We start from the raw sequence: 17,080 nt of genomic DNA, 5'->3' as shown, positions 1-17,080 counted from the left end.
GGGTAAGTAAGAGTCAAGTATTTTAACTGGGCACTAGTTCTAGGTGGGATAAAGTGGTATAGCGGATGGATGAGTAGTTTGTTTTGTTTTAGAGGTTTGTAGAGAAAGTATATAGTGATTGTAGCGGAGAGCCGATCTTGCACAGCTATTCTCCACTAGAGATCCCAGTGAGGCTCAGGAACAAGGTGATGTTAAGTCCATAGGCAAGGTTTCCAGCAGGTAAAGTAATACAGCAGTATCCCCATCGCAATCCCAATAACTGGACGACACACAGTTTCAGGAGTAGTCTGACAAGCTTTATTCCACAGTTCCTTATAAAGCCCTCTCCCATGCAAGGGAGGAGGTTCTATCACTTAAGACATTATCCAATCTCTAAGTAGTAACCTCCCACAGATCTCCTCCCCTCCTCTAGCATCATAATCCCCTTATTGTGTACACAGTTTTCCCCGAGTTTTGGATGTACCCTAAATACTTGGGGTACATCCACAAATCCAACATCCCCAGATAGCTCTATTCTGGGGGACCAACATACTTAAAAATTAGCCCATTCGGATGAATGGTTCGTGAGATATGGGGTTCCAAAGATTTGACCGACCGCATGGGTAAAGTATCCGAAAACAGTTCCATGCATTTTGGCCCTGCGGTCGGTCACAAACAAGGGAATGAAAACAGGCGAATTGCCTGTGTTATAGAGCCTGGAGAGGGTTTGAATGAATTCCCTTGTTTATGGGGCTCTTTCTACCGAACGGCGGGTCATTCGGTAGTTTCCATACGAATTTCTGGAAGTATGGAGGTCTCAGCGGTGTTTGCCTAGTCAAGTGTCCGATTTTAGTTCCAGACACTCGACGGCAAAACACCGCTGTTCGGTAGTTTAAGATGGCCGCCGCCACGTGTTTGTTTCCCGAATGGCGGCCACCCAGAGGACAAAGAATACATTACACTGATTGCCAATTACCCGTTTGCAACATTGTTGCAAACGGTAATTGGAGGCACACTCATTCCTGGGTGGTCTGGTTGTTCGGTAGTTTCATTCCCTTGTTTTATTTGAATGATTCTACCGAACAACTAGAGGAATACAATTCTTTACATACATTTAACTGTCATTATACCCGGATACCATGCTTTCTATACATGTACATACACATTAAACCAGCCATATGACCAAATACACTTATTCTCATACATGTCGTGGGACAGCCCGGTACCAATCCGCTACAGTGATCATGATTTTTAGCGATATCCAATATTTTTAAGGTGGTCCCAGTGCCACCACTCATATCTGGTGTCACAATAGCTTGCATTTAAAAAAAACCAAAAACTTTTTTGACTGTAATATAATAGCAGTCAGTTTCCTTCACACGTGTGCGTTTCAGGGCCTGCCAGGGCACAGTGTCACACCAGTGCAACTCATATCTGGTGTAACAGTAGTGTACATTTAAAAAAAAAAAATACAGGGGGCTTGTTGTCACCTTTCGGGTACCCTTGGTGTTATACGTGGCTGGGAGGAGGAAGAGACCTTCAATGACATCAGTGAGGACAAGGAACGGGACATGGCTAGCTTGGTATCCAACCTTGTGCAAATGGGGAGTTTGCGGTTGTGCAAATGGACTGTTTGCGGTGTGTTAAACGGGGAGTTTGGTCTGTCACTGTGAAGCGGGCGTAACCCTTACACTACCTGATCGATACAAAATCATACCTGATGTTTTAAAGCAGGTTATTCCAAACAATTTAGGAATGTTAGGTGATTTAGGCCCTTTATGGATTAAAACCAGACTCTGCATCAACTATGTAATTTTCCATGGGAGTTTTGCCATGGATCCCCCTCCGGCATGCCAGGTGTTAGTCCCCTTGAAACAACTTCTCCATCACTATTGTGGCCAGAAAGAGTCCCTGTGGGTTTTAAAATTCGCCTGCCTACTGAAGTCTATGGCGGTTCGCCGGGTTTGCCCATTCGCGAACATTTGCGGAAGTTCCCGTTCGCCGTTTGCGAACGGAAAATTTTATGTTCGCGACATCACTATATATATACATATACATACACACATAACACATATACTCAACCATGACAGGTACATTCTGTGCTGAGGGATATTGCCATAGATCTCTTAAAAGATTTTAGATTGAATGAAGATTTGACTGTGTCCCTGAGGCTATTCCATAATTGCGGTGCTCTGTAGGAAAATGAGGATCGAGCCACTTTATTTTTGTTATATGTTATGTGCTATTAAGTATTCACTATATAAATATAGATTTGCTTTTACTGTGCCTCATTTTTTGCCCTTTTTGAGATTTTGGAAGACCCCATCACCAATACTTAGATGAATCGCAGTTTTGAAGAAACCACATGCCCAATTATTGACAATATATGCATTTTACAATGTTTTACAATGTTCATTTGCTGCCATACAGACATAAAGATTAGACGTCTGTATATAAGCAGCACAACATAGGTGCCATGAAGAAATAGCATATTGTTATAATATCAAAAGCTGCTACCACTGAACTCATTTAACTCGGTCAGCAAGATATTTAGCCAATTCCTCATGGATTAGTTACTGTGCAACATATCGATATCAAGAAAACCTGAGTCTGCAAGAACTCCCAGAGCCTCCCTCTCTCATTTATCTCACGTTCCACATGTCTTGGAAACGTTACTTTGAGATGAAACGATTCTGCTTCAACAGTATATTACTTTATCACCGTATACTACCGCTTGACAGCTGCACAGAGATCTATATTTTCTCTCCAATTTCAAGGATATAAAAAATTGAAAACTCATTGAATGGTCAGATTACAGATAAAGAAGAAAAAGGAGAAGGCAGTGCTAGGCACATGAATCGTCTATAAACTTGTTGGATATATCTGATAGCATCATTTTTTTTTTTAAACTTCGTTTATTGTGACTGTTGGCATGCAATAGTACAACATACATTGAAGCTAGACTCAACACAGACAACCGTAGATAAAAAATAAAAATATATACATCATTACATGCAACTTCTTGTTAACACAATCAGCAAAAAAACGAATCATAATGATGCAACTCAATTATATTAATAAAGCAGAAATGGTCATCAGAGTCGATTTTAGTTTGACCAATTAGAATTGTGAAAGACGTGATCTATGCAAGTTTGACGGTGACGTGCTTTTTGATACCAGACGTGCAATACAAGTTGAGCTTATTATTATGTGCTAATACATCCTTAAATATATGTGATGGTTCTAGTGTCTCAGAAACTGCTGTTCTCCTGGGATTTTTACACATTGCCGCCAAACTAGTCATCATGGTCAGGCAAATGCCCAGATTAGAGAACAAAAGGGGACGGGTTTGGGAAACACTACTCTAGAGTATACAAAGAACAGTTTGTTAAACAAAAAAACATCCCTGACTGTAAGTTCTTTAAAATGAATTGGTTTTAGTGTAAATATCATAAATCTGCAGTCACACTGTTTAATTTTCTGCTATTTAGGAGTTAAATCACTCTATTTATGTAGCGCTAGTCACACCTCCCTTTATTGCAAATCACACAGCCTCCCTAGGCACCTCCTGAAAAACATTCAAAATTATTTTACTGCACATATTTAGAATGTCTTATCTCCTGCTCTGCAAATGATCGTCTAGAGCCTACAGCAGCCTCCTGTATGATAAAAGTTCAATGAACACATCAGGAGATAAGAACTTCTAAAGTAAACACATTTGAAAACAAAACATTTTTTCATGGAGGCTGTGTGAGTCACAGTTTAGGGAGGTGTGGCTAGGGCTGTGTAAACACAAACAAAAGTGATTTAACTCTTTGATGGATTGCAGGTTTTTTTTTAATTTGTATTGGGGAATGGCATAATTTAAAGCGATAAAAGAACATTCAAAGGTTCAACACGCATTTATTTTTTTTCCTTAAAGAGTTCCTTTAATGGGTAAGGGTAGATAAGAATTTCCAGACTCAGCCAAACAGACAGAAAGTCAAAAATTACTTTACAGTGGTATGCAGAAGAACATAGCTATTGCCACACCAAGTCGAAATACTCATAGTTGTCCGGAATGCTCAGATGCCCTCTTCGAGTCTATTATTTAGCCTTCGACTATGAAGTATAGTCAGTGATTATAGCAGTGGTGAAAGCAGTGATTATAGCCGTTATGTTCCCCCACGCCATGAGTCAATACTAATTGTAGGGTTCAAAACAGAACTGACTTTATTGCAGCTGTTCAGATGTAGTTATACCACAAGAGGGTCATTAGCATACAATAGTGTAATTAACACTATATATAGTTCCCCATCAAGTCTTCCTCTCATAGCCTCTTGATTTTCTTGCTGAAAACAACCCTCAGCCCCACAAAAAACAAATACTCAGCGCCAATTTTGTCCATATCACTGTTGTTAACAAAATATGTGGATAGAATACAAATGTGTTTGTTCTCTATTAGACCTATGTGCACATTAAGTATAATTCAAAGAACCCGAAATGTACATATTTTATCAACACAACGAATGACCATTGTAATATTCCCAGCCAAGCAAGATGAACCCCTGTCCTGCAACCAAGGGTCCATGACAGAATGTATTTATAAAAAACAAAATTCCAGTTTCCGGAGATGTGAGGAATATAGGATTTGTGGTCTCTCTCACACCTCATTTTCACACATGCCAAAATATGTGGTTAATAATTAGGATAGCACTTCCTAAAAAAGTGCATAGCACAGAAAGCAAGAATAACAATGTTTTAAAGAATGTGTTCAATAAAATTTCAAAAGGGGAAATGCAATATACAATACCAGACCATAAATACTTGATACAGAGAGTGATGTAGGGCAGTGGTGTATCCTGGTTTTGTGCTGCCCTAGGCATGACAAAACTCAGGCACCCCCCCCCCCCCGTGCCACCCCATGCTTCCCCCCTGCCCCGCCTTCTAAATACACACACATACATTCACTGACAGACACGCATACACTAGCTAACAGAGATACACACTCACTAACAGACACATACAGTCACTAGCAGACACACACATTCACTAACAGACACGCATACAATCTCACTAACAGACACACACATAGTAACACACTCCCTAACAGACACACTCCCTGACATACACACACTCACTAACAGACACACACTCTCACTCACTAACAGACACACACACACTCACTAAAAGATACACACACACTAACACACACACACACACACACACTCACTAAAAGATACACACACACTAACACACACACACACACACACACACTAACAGACACACACTAACAGACACACACTCACTCACTAACAGACACGCACACACACACTCACTAACAGACAAACACACACTCACACTAACAGACACACACACTCACTCACTAATAGACACACACACTCACTATCAGACACACTCACTCACTATCAGACACACACACTCACTAACAGACACACACACTCACTAACAGACACACACACACTAACAGACACTAACACACTAACAGACACATGCACACTAACTCACTAACAGACACACACACTCACTAACAGACACACACACTCACTAACAGACACACACACACACACACTAACAGACACACACACACACTCACTAACAGACACACACTCACACACACTCACTAACAGACGCACACACACACACACACACACTAACAGACACTAACACACTAACAGACACACATACACTCACTCACTAACAGACACACACACACACTAACAGACACACACACACACACAGACACACACAGACACACACACACTCACTAACAGACACACACTCACTCACATTAACACATTCACTTTTTTTTTAATTCAACCCCCCCAGCCTCCTTACCTTTGGGAATGCTGGGGGGGGAGGTTTCCCTGAGCTCTCTGCTCAGCTCCCTCGCCAGCGCCGCTTGTCAGTTAGCCACCAGGCTAACAAGACATTTGCCCTGGGCATTTGGGGCGGCTTTTTTTTTTTGCTGCCCCCTGGAAAATGCTGCCCAAGGCAAATGCCTTGTTTGCCTCGCGGCTAATACGTCCCTGATGTAGGGTGACTGTAGTGTCAATATCAGGAGCAGACAGAATTCCCCTGTGTGGTTTTCAGGAGGGAAATTACCAGCAGAAGTTTGCTTTCTAACATCCATATGGTAGATGTATCTAGCCTAAATTCTTATTATTTTATTATTTACATTGCAAAATACAAAATACAATGGGATAGCCCCTCTTGGTACTTAATTAAGTATAGGTGCATGAAACTTAATGTCAAGGTTTTGTGGTCTTTAAAGGGACACTGTATGAAGTGGGTTTGGAGTAGAAAGCATGTCCCATGCAGAGTCACTAGTATATAATCTGCCATTTGGACGTTAAATAATTTTGTTTATGTAGTCGTAGACACACCTCCCCTGGCTGAGTCACAAAGCATGCCTACACACTTCCTAAAAAAAATGTTGCTTTCCTTATTACGGAGAATTTGTTATCTCCTGCTCTGTTAATAACCTGTTCGAGCCTAAAGTAAACACACTGTGCCGTAAGATCTGATCAAAAATGAAACTGGTTTTCCATGGAGGTTTTGTGGGTCACAAGCATTGGAAGTTTGGGTAGGGCTACATAAAAAGAAACAAAAGTGATTTAACTGCTAAATGACAGATAATTGTGCATTGAGACTGCAGGGGTATGAGCTAGGCACCAAAACCGCTTCATTAAGTTATTTTGATTCTTACAGTGTCCTCTTAATTGGTTGATCTAAAACCACTACTACCAAAGTAGATCTAAGTTGAAGGCTCCGTTGAAGCAAAGCAAAACATAGACGGCTTCACGTTTGAACCAGAAGAGATATAATGTACTAAAAGTTCAATCTTTAGGTCAAGTAGACATGAAAGGTGAATATCAATTGCAGAATAAGGAAATATAATTTGTACGACAATAACACAAGTGAGAGTAGAGAAGGCATCCTGTAGGCTGATCTATACCTCCCAAGTGACCCTATTTAGGAGGGGCAGTCCCTTTTTTTTTTTTAATTCTTTATTTTTGCTGTGCATGAATTAACATTCGCATATCAACAATGCCACAACAGCATTCACATACAATTTACAAACTCTTATTTGTTAACTGTTGTACAGCATCCAGAGGAAATGCACAATTTTTAGGTTATTAATACAAGCTAAGTTAGCAGAGTATAGCAATCAATTAATTGTAAATGAGACAATTTTGTGACACGCATGGCATAATTAATTCAGGCTAACATGCCTAGATTTGAGGTACCAGCAAAGCAGTATAACTGAAAGATACTAGACAAGGTTGGTATTTGGATATTACAGGATAAGCAGATCAAAAGGGCACAGGGATAAAATGGGTAAAGGAAAACAGGCTTTCATCTGTAATATTACACAGCAATAGGCTGCCGAAACTAAGCTGCTATGTGATACCATACGTGGCTTTGGAAACATGTGGGGGCATCAGTAAAGAGGGAACCGGGTCAATCGTACTCCCCTCCACCCTGAAGCAACCTGCCTTCATCCGATGCCCTTGCTGACTATCAGGGTCTCATAGTGAGACAGAGACCCGGCAGTCCTTATCAGGCCACTCCGTTGGCCCCAAGCCTCCACAGGATCCCCCTTGCAGTACCTACTATGAAGATGCATCTGGCATGTGTAGAAGGTCTGCACTGCGGTAAGGGATGTGCCTTGTCTTCTGGCCGGAAGCCCCTTCTGGCCCCAGGCTTGTATGAGAGCCGGCATGCGGAGTCCACTGACTTGGAGACATTTCGGTGCCAAGTCTGTCCCCCTCTGGGGGCAGTCGTGAGGACTAGGTGTCCGTCTCTGTGTGCGGTAGGTCTGCAACCGGCGTAGGTGATTCGGTGGGGCAATACCTTGTGAAGCCCTTTGCCCAGGTAGGATTCTAGTCGGGGGGTGAGTCGCTTGTAGGTTTGAGCTTCCCCGGGGAGGGTCCTTCTTTCCCCGCTTTTGGCGTTTGTGGTTGCGGCCTCTGTGTTTCCCGCTTAGCCGCCATGTGGACATCCCTGCTGCTGGTGGGGTTGCAAGCTCTGAGAGGCGGCCAGGATGTGAGTTAGTGCTTGACAGTGGTGGGGCAGGTGGATGCATCTTATGCTTGAGTTGCTGCCGGAAGTTTCGGAAATGCTTGTCCAGCCGGGTGAGTATATCGCTGGGATCTTCGTTTGGCGATGGTAGCCATGCAGCGTACACCATCCTTGGTAGGCCGCGGCTTAGTTGGCCCTCGTTCGTGGGTGATCGTGAGCGAGTCTGCACTCCGTTGGGGACCGGGATAACCTCCACCAGTCTAAGGGGGGAGTGACGGGCTGCAGGAGAGCGAGGCGTGCTCACCGGGTCGGGTGGTCGGCCGCGTCCTCCAAACTCCGGGCACGCCAGACCGCAGGCCTCAATCACTGTAGGGGTCTGTCAGAGAATGATACTAGGATTTAGGGTGTCAGTCCCCAGGGTCGCTAGTATGATTACTGCGTTATTTGTAGGCAATTTGGCCCCAATTTTAGGCTTGATTAGCCGGAGCTATTCGAGAACGTGTCCGGCCATGTTGAGTGCCTAGCCCCGCCCACTGGCAGTCGGTATTTTGGGCCCAAATGCCCCAGTCCCTATTTTCTATCCTAATCTCCTGCTTTTCTAGGAGCTCCTTATTGTTGGTGTGTCTGAGTATATAACTGAGCTCCACACTCACACGAATGTCTCTTTAAACTACAATAAATATGTTTACAAATCAGTCTGTATAACTGCAATACATTGTTCCTGTTCTACATTAGCCTAAAATGTTATTGGTAAATCACATAAAATGTCTCAGAAAAGCCCAGCGTCTGGCCACACCCCTAAAATGAAAGTGTCCCATTTTGGCCATTTGAAATGTTGTTAGATATCCTAATATTTCACTACAGGTTCCTACAACATCCAAACACAGCGTAACAGGTACGTTATAGTGTTGGTCGGGGTTATGGTGCAGGGGCAGCACAGAAAATCAGTGCATCTCTAAGTGATGCAGGCAGAGCAATGGCAATGTCATCGTGGGCTTGCAAAACATGTTTGTTTTCTGACAAGCAAGATTAAAGTTTACATAAATAATGTTCATTGACTAACTTGGAATCTATCTGCTTGACTGCGGGGCAGTACTCAGAGTCACAGTTATGAAGTTCCAAAGTGCCACGCAGCTCTCACACTTGATAACCTGGGGGGCAATCAGAACATAATACAAACAAACAAACTGAATTCACGCAGTGTTTTTCAGTGAAAAAATAAAACATTCATTATCACACTTGGCATAAGTGCTTTGATCCTACCTAACAAACAGAATATTTCACACATACACTCTCAACAGCAGGCATTATCCAAGCTATCATTGCATCTCTCCTTCCAGCTAAGTCTGTTACATAATGAGAAGAGACTTAAAGATTTTCTGGCACATTTATTCATTTTAAGAAGTAGGAAGCTGGATTCTTCTGCCGCTATGTCGAAAGATACATTGTGTTATGATTGATTGTACATTGTCAATGAAGATAAATGTAATTAATATTTCCATCAAATAGCCTGGCTTTTCAGTATATTTCATTTTTCTCCTCTCTATCTTACTATAGTGCACAGACGGCTTGGAACATTTAGATCAAGCTTTTTCTTGCTCTTCTTTAACCAAATTAAACAGCCTAGTTTTAGATTACTATACAAAATTAGTTTTTGTTTTTTAAAGGGAAAATATCACCAATAAACAAAACCTCTCTAGAATAGACTAGCGGTAATAAGCTTCCTGTCACCCCTAGAAAAATCCTGAATGCCCCTCTCCTACCACTCATTGCGCTATTATAGTCCAATGTCCAGGGAACGTAATGAGGCATTGTCAGAAGACTGGATGCAGTGATCTTAGTAATGCAAGACTCCAGGAATAGGTCCTCAATATCACAGGACCCCAGTGTGGCTATAATTATCAGAATTCAGTACTGACCTCCTTAATCACGCTACATTTTGGAACTACACAGGGATAGGATATCTAAATGAATCCTTAAACACTCTCTGTTTCATTAGGCATACTTTAACATTGTTGACCAATTCCTTAGGCTCACTCAAACACGGTTTATGACTAACAAAACAGCTGCACAGAACCCCAAATCAAAGGATGTATGTACAACAGAGAACTACCACACAAATCATTTCATATAGCTGTTCTCCAATGGAAATCAAATTATACTTAACGTTTAGAAAGGACAAATATGTTGGATAGTAATTATAGCCTGCAACTATTGGCAGCATTGCCATCTGAATGTAATTAATCAGATTTACCATCTTAATTTAATTAAGTAGTTAAGTAATTTGAGCTAACTTATTTCTGAATAATTAAAATCACTAAGCTATAATGATAATATGAACTAATGCTAATTTACAAACTTTAATGATAAGTTGAATTGCTAACAAATGGCCCCCATTCTCATATCTCGTAAATGCCATGGCTGCCTCGAGCAGTTTTAACTACTTTAATTTACTAGTGAGAGCTTGCTAAAATGCATATATACAATATTTTACCTTAGACGTTATGTTAGGATTCCAGTGCTGTTAGTGACTAATATAACATTGATAACTCACCCAAACGGTACACAACTTGTCTTGTTCTGGGACAGTATAAACTGTATGTAAGGCGCACGCAATGCAGATTCTGTGAAAGACTGTAATCACACACATGCAGAGACGTGATATAAAAATACCCTTCCATTAATGAAATTTTAACAATAAAAAAAAAACCGTCATATGAGAACTTCCCTGTGACAAAATAACTTATATCGGCACTGTCAATCCCTTCTCCCTCAAAAATGAGTAAAGCTATAGATAAAATCTTTAAGATATACTCAAAGTGACTGTGTTGGACTCTCACTGAATTTCCAACCCAGTATAAATATATATTGAGACAAATTAGGGACTACTTTGCTACTTTGTCTCAGTGTTTTTCCTACGCTTGACAAGTCTATGCTACTGCTGTCAAGACTTGTGATTCCCCCTTTTCTAACAAACTTTTGCAGGAAGTACCTTCAATGTCCCTCTTCAATGTCCCTCTTCAATGTCCCTCTTCAATGTCCCTCTTCAATGTCCCTCTTCAATGTCCCTCTTCAATGTCCCTCTTCAATGTCCCTCTTCAATGTCCCTCTTCAATGTCCCTCTTCAATGTCCCTCTTTTCTGTCCTAAAATGCCTCGTTTCTAGGAGCTCCATATTGATGGGGTGTCTGAGTGTATAACAGAGAGTGTGTCACAGAAATAATACTCACACTAGTAGGTCTTTAAACTACAATAAATGAGTTTAAAATCATTCTGTGTAAATAAGTGGCATTGCTCTCGTTCTAAGTTACCTTTTAGTTGCATAAATTGTTACTAGTAAATCACCTTCACTTTCTTAGAACAGCCCCGCCACTGGTCACACCCCCACTCACAACCCTAAAATTAATATATCTCTCTTTGTTTATTTGAAATTTTGGGGGTATGGTAATGTGTTATTCTTTATTCACTGTAACTCCCGAAATAGCCACCCTGTCATAAAGGCCACCTTGAACAGTTATTTGGGATTCACCGTGAGCACTGTACACATTTCTTATTCTTGGTTAAAATCTTGTACTTAGACAGCCCTAAGAAAATAACACAATGTCAAACAGTACAGCCAGGAACAGAGTCATCGTTCATGATTCAGTCTCCTTCAGAATCTCCTTGAGATGATTCACTGATATTACTCTGGGAAAAGAGCTACATAGGTATATGCAAAATGAAGCAATCAAATCTAACAAATAACACCAATAAAAGACTGTTATCTTTAGAACAAGGAGTAATGTTATTGCACAGGGAGATTAATTCTCCCTGTAACCCATGACATCACTCGGCAGACTTCCTTAAGAAATGTAATCAAGTTTAGCCATAAACACCGGCAGTGATATATTGCTCTTTTTTCTAGAAAACCTCGGGGGAGGTTAAATGGAAATACGGTTTGATGGGTTCAATCTCTGCAAGTGTAGCTTTTTAGCCTCTTATAAATCATGGTTTTAGGCACTGAGAACTAACTTTGGTGTAAAACCGTTTGTCATTGAAACAGGCCAATTTAAAGTGCAATAAACGTCCCAAAACAATCATATTTTACTGTGGGCTTGTCTCTAAACTTCAATTGTTTGCTCAGCGTAAAAATGACAGGTGATAAAAGTGTGATTTTTTTTCTCCATAAGGATGTTTACTTTCTAAAGCCAAGTTAAAGGTACATTTCGGGAGCTTTTTCCTCTTACTAATTTGAAAGATCTTATCAACAGGACTCATCTCAGCTGTTTTGTTGTAACAACCTATTTGCAGTGTTGTGTTTAGTTGCAGGATATGTTAAAGTGATGTAAAATTCTATATAGTTCTATATATAATAAAATTCTATATATAATAACAGAAAACATGTAAAATGCAGTACATTTAGGTGCCACCACCACCATGTTTTCTGTGACGCATATCACTTATACAAATTGACGGACAACATATGGACAGTTCTGCCCTGTAGTATATAAAAGTCAGAAGCTGCAGGTAGTAAGTTGGGTGATAAATCAATCAGGAATCCTGCAGCATATGAATTCTACATACTACAGGGCTACATTTTCATGCACAGCCAATCAACATCATGAAGAAATGATGTGTGTCCACGAAAACACAGTGGATTTGGCAAACCTATACTAGATGGAAACAGAGGCATGATGGTTGGAGACAAATCCAGAGGTATATGATAAAGTATGGTTATAAGGATATTTTGAAACGATGTATCGATGCATAATTTAACAAGGCCAATAAAGATGTAGATATTCAAAATCGGAAGTACTCAGAAACAACAAACGGATACCTACGATATACTGCTTAATCTGTAGAGTTAGATTTAAAACTAAACCCCACAATGCAGAAACGCAAGGTGGGCAGTAAAATATAATCTCTATATAAACCAAAACTACATTACTGCTAATGGAAAGAATGGACACCCAAATAACTCAAATAAAAAACAAAACACCCAATTAAATTTTTTTTAAAAAACATAAAAAGAAATCAAGTGCAAACAGAAGATCACTTGCAGCCATTTCGATAATAGTAGAAAATACAACTATGTCAACATTTTAATCCAGCATTTAAGAAATAATGGAATAGTCACAGGGGCCACTATAGTGTAAAATGTATTCATACTTACCGTAATTTTCTTTTCCTGGCTATTATTCATGGCAGCATATACACATGGGTTAGCTCCTCCCCTACAGCTGATAGGACAGGAAAACCACCAAGGTTTTAAAAGGAGGCTCCATCCCTAAGGTCCTCAGTCAGTTTACAAGCTCTACAGTACATAAATAGAGACATTAATGGGTGGGAAGTATATGCTGCCATGAATAATAGCCAGGAAAAGAAAATTACGGTAAGTATGAATAAATTTTCCACTTTCCTGGCTAATCATGGCAGCATATACACATGGGGAATACCCAAGCTTACAAAGTGAGGGACAGAATAGCCAATCAAATAATCAGAATAATTCAACATAGATAGAAGAATGAACTGAGTTAAGTACTTGAGTACAAATTGTGCATCATAGACTGTTTTAACGAACAGTATGAAATGCCAGACAAACGTGTCTAAAGAGGTTCAAATGCTAGCTAACAAAAAGTGTCAGCAGAAACCATTGCCATGGCAACCCATGATGCTGCAACAGCATAAGATGAGAGTGCCCCGATACCCTCCAGCACCAGGGCCGGATTAAGAGCACAGTGGGCCTGGTGCTGACAGTTATGATGGGCCTAATTACTGAATCTTATCAACCAAAAACACTAAAACAGTCATACCTCCCAAGCGTCATGTATCTGATGGAGATGGTGCTGGAGGGAAACTCATAGGATGCAGCTATAAGAAAACACATACTCTTTGCTAATCTCTCTCTAACTTATGCTTTCATCTTTCAAGTAAATCCATAACCCCCAACAGCAGTGTCCAGTGAAGCAGGAAGTCAATGGGTGGGGTAAAAGGGTGTGCCACTGGCACAAATCACGTGACCAGACCTGCCAAAAGGGGGTGAACATGCCCAAAGAATTGGAAGGTCAGCCTGGCATGAATGCATGTCAGGCTGCCTGCCAATCCTGCAGGCTGTCCAACTAAGGCCATACTATGCAGGCAGCACCCCGAGCTTGACATAAATCCTTACCTTCTTACTAGCAGGCAGAAGTTCCTGGTATAGAGTCTGAGACAGAGAAAAGGTGTATGTAGTGAGTATAGAAGAAAGGGGACATGCCACAGTGTTAGAGAGACCAACGTCTGCATTACCTAAACTAATTTTATTGTCAGCCAGTCCACACAAGTTTTGTTCCCATACATCCCTCTTAAGCTTCCAAACTTAAAGGGACACTATAGTCACCAGAACAACTACAGCTTATTGTATTTGTTCTGGTTAGTAGAATCATTCCATTCAGGCTTTTTGCAGAAAACACTTTCTTTTCAGAGAAAATAACTCCACTGGCCGCTCCTTAGATGGCTGTTAGAAGTGCCTCATGGGGCAGTACTGTCTAGTGTGCAGCACTGCCATTCAGTGTCTCCACCCTCTGCATGCAGACACTGAACTTTCCTCATAGAGATGCATTGATTCAATTTATCTTTATGAGGAGATGCTGATTGGCCAGGGCTATGTTGGACTTGTGCTGGCTCTGCCCCTGATCTGCCTAGTTGACAGCCTCAGCCAATCCTATGGGTAAGTATTGTAATTTGCTCTGACCACCACTCCCAATGATGTCAGCAGACAGTCAGTTCAGAGGCAAAGCCAGCAGCTGCAGACTTAAATACAAGTAATATTTTACTATATTTAGGGAGGCAAGAAGGGGCCAGGGTGGTGGTTTTAACATAATAGGGTCAGAAATACATGATTGTGTTCCTGACCCTATAGTGCTCCTTTACGCAAGAGTATATGAAGAGTAGTTAAGGTTGCCACCTTTCTTGGAAAAAAATACCAGCCTTAATCATTTGTATAATTAATTAGTTATGCGTGACATCACATGATGTAAATCACAAGGAGTGACATTAGAGAAAATTCTGTAAAATCACCAACAAATACTCAGTTTGATTCTGCTGTATAGATGGATTGCTCCCAGGGTCTCCCCGTCTCCCAGTGTCTCAGTCTCGCAAGTCACCCAGTGTCAGTGTCGCCATGTTGCCCAGTCCCCTAGTCTCCCAGTGTCTCAGTTTCCCCATTTCTCCCAGTGTCCCAGACATGGGGACACTGAGACATTTAGGGAAACTGGAAGAAATGGGGACACCGAGACACTAGGTACACAGACACTCGGAGACATGGGGACACAAACATTTGAGGACACTAAGACACTAGGGACACAGAGACATGGGAACACAGACACTGGGAGACTAGGGGACACTGGGAGACTAGGGGACACTGGGAGACTAGGGGACACTGGGAGACTAGGGGACACTGGGAGACTAGGGGACACTGGGAGACTAGGGGACACTGGCTGGGAGACCAACACTTGGGGACACTGGGAGACATGGGGGCAGTTGTGGACATAGACATGGGGACACTGGGACATATGGGGACACTAGGCAAACTGAGAGACATGGGACACAGACACTGGGAGACTTGGGGACACTAGCTGGGGGACATTGGGAGACATGGGGACATAGAGTATATGTGTTCCAATGTCTCAATGTCTCCTAATGTCCCTATGTCTCACAGCATCCCCATGTGTCTCAGCATCCCCATGTGTCCCAGTGTCCCCTAGTGTCTCAGTGTCCCCATGTTTTCCAGTGTCCCCAAGTGTCTCAGTGTTCCCAGGTCTCCCAGTGTCTGTGTCCCCATGTCCCCTAGTGTCTCAGTGTCTCAGTGTCCCCTAGTGTCTGTGTCCCCATGTGTCCCCTAGTGTCAGTGTCCCCTAGTTTCTCCATATGTCCCCTAGTTTATCAGTGTCCCCTAGAGTCTCAGTGTCACCATGTGTCCCTGCTGCCTTTCCACCCATCCCTCACTTACCTGAGCTGTAGAGCTGCTGTCTGGACTCTGTGCTGTGTTGCTGCTCTCCCACAGATCAGTGAGTAGTGGAGAGAGGCAGGGATATGCTGTAACTTCCTATCCCTGCCTCTCTCCACACAGAGTGACCCCTACTGGCTGGTACTGGTATTGCAGAGTAATCTCCATTTATTCTGAGAAAAATACCTTCGTTTGTATTGCAGGTATTACTGCAATACCGGCACGGCCAGGCAGCCTCAAATACCGGCTGTGCCAGTAAAATACCAGTCAGGTGGCAAACCTAAGAGCAGTGTGTAAAAAAAAAAAAAATAAAAAAAAAAAATATATATATATATATTTTTTTTAAATGGGCCTATTCCATGGGCCTGGGCCTGGAGCTGCAGCTCCATCAGCCCCTATGTTAATCCGGCCCTGTCCAGCACAGGTAGAGAACGGACGTGATGTCCAAATTGTGCCTCATTAATTGCTTCAATGTCCAATATGTAATGCAGGACAAACTAGGTCAAAGAGGTCCAAATGCCAACTTTACAAAGTTTCAGCAGAGACCATTGCCATGGAAGCCCACGAGATGCTGTAACAGTACTAGTGGAGAATGCCCCAAATCCTTTGGTACAGGTAGAGAATGGCATTGAAATGCTCTCACTTTAGGCAGGATCTCTGGTGCTACATGCAAGACAACCATATCCTGTTGAAATTCAGTGAATGGGGGTACACAGGATCAAGCCTGGAGTTCACCCATTTTCCTTGCTGGGGTACTAACCACCAGCACTTTCTGTGCTACCACCATGGAAGCACCTTCTAGAGGTTCGAATAATGGTTCAGTCAGGGCCCGTGAGAACAGTGGTACATCACATATTGGCTTCACCAAACTCAGTGGAGGCATGATTTCATTCAATGCCTATATGAAGCAACGTGCAGCTAAGTGCACACATTCACCTTGCTGCGGTACCAGTCACCAGCAACAGCAACGTCTGGGCTAACATCATGGAAGCTCCTGCTAGAAGTTCAGTCAGAGTCTGTGAGACCAGTGGTACGTCACATATTGGTTTCAACACCCTCAGCGGAGGCTTGAGTTCAATTGTTGCTTACATGAAGCAAAGCACCAGGGATA

This window comes from Pelobates fuscus, chromosome 4, assembly GCF_036172605.1.
Source record: "Pelobates fuscus isolate aPelFus1 chromosome 4, aPelFus1.pri, whole genome shotgun sequence".
Classification (NCBI taxonomy): Eukaryota; Metazoa; Chordata; class Amphibia; order Anura; family Pelobatidae; genus Pelobates; species Pelobates fuscus.
Note: the sequence above shows the minus strand (reverse complement) of the source record.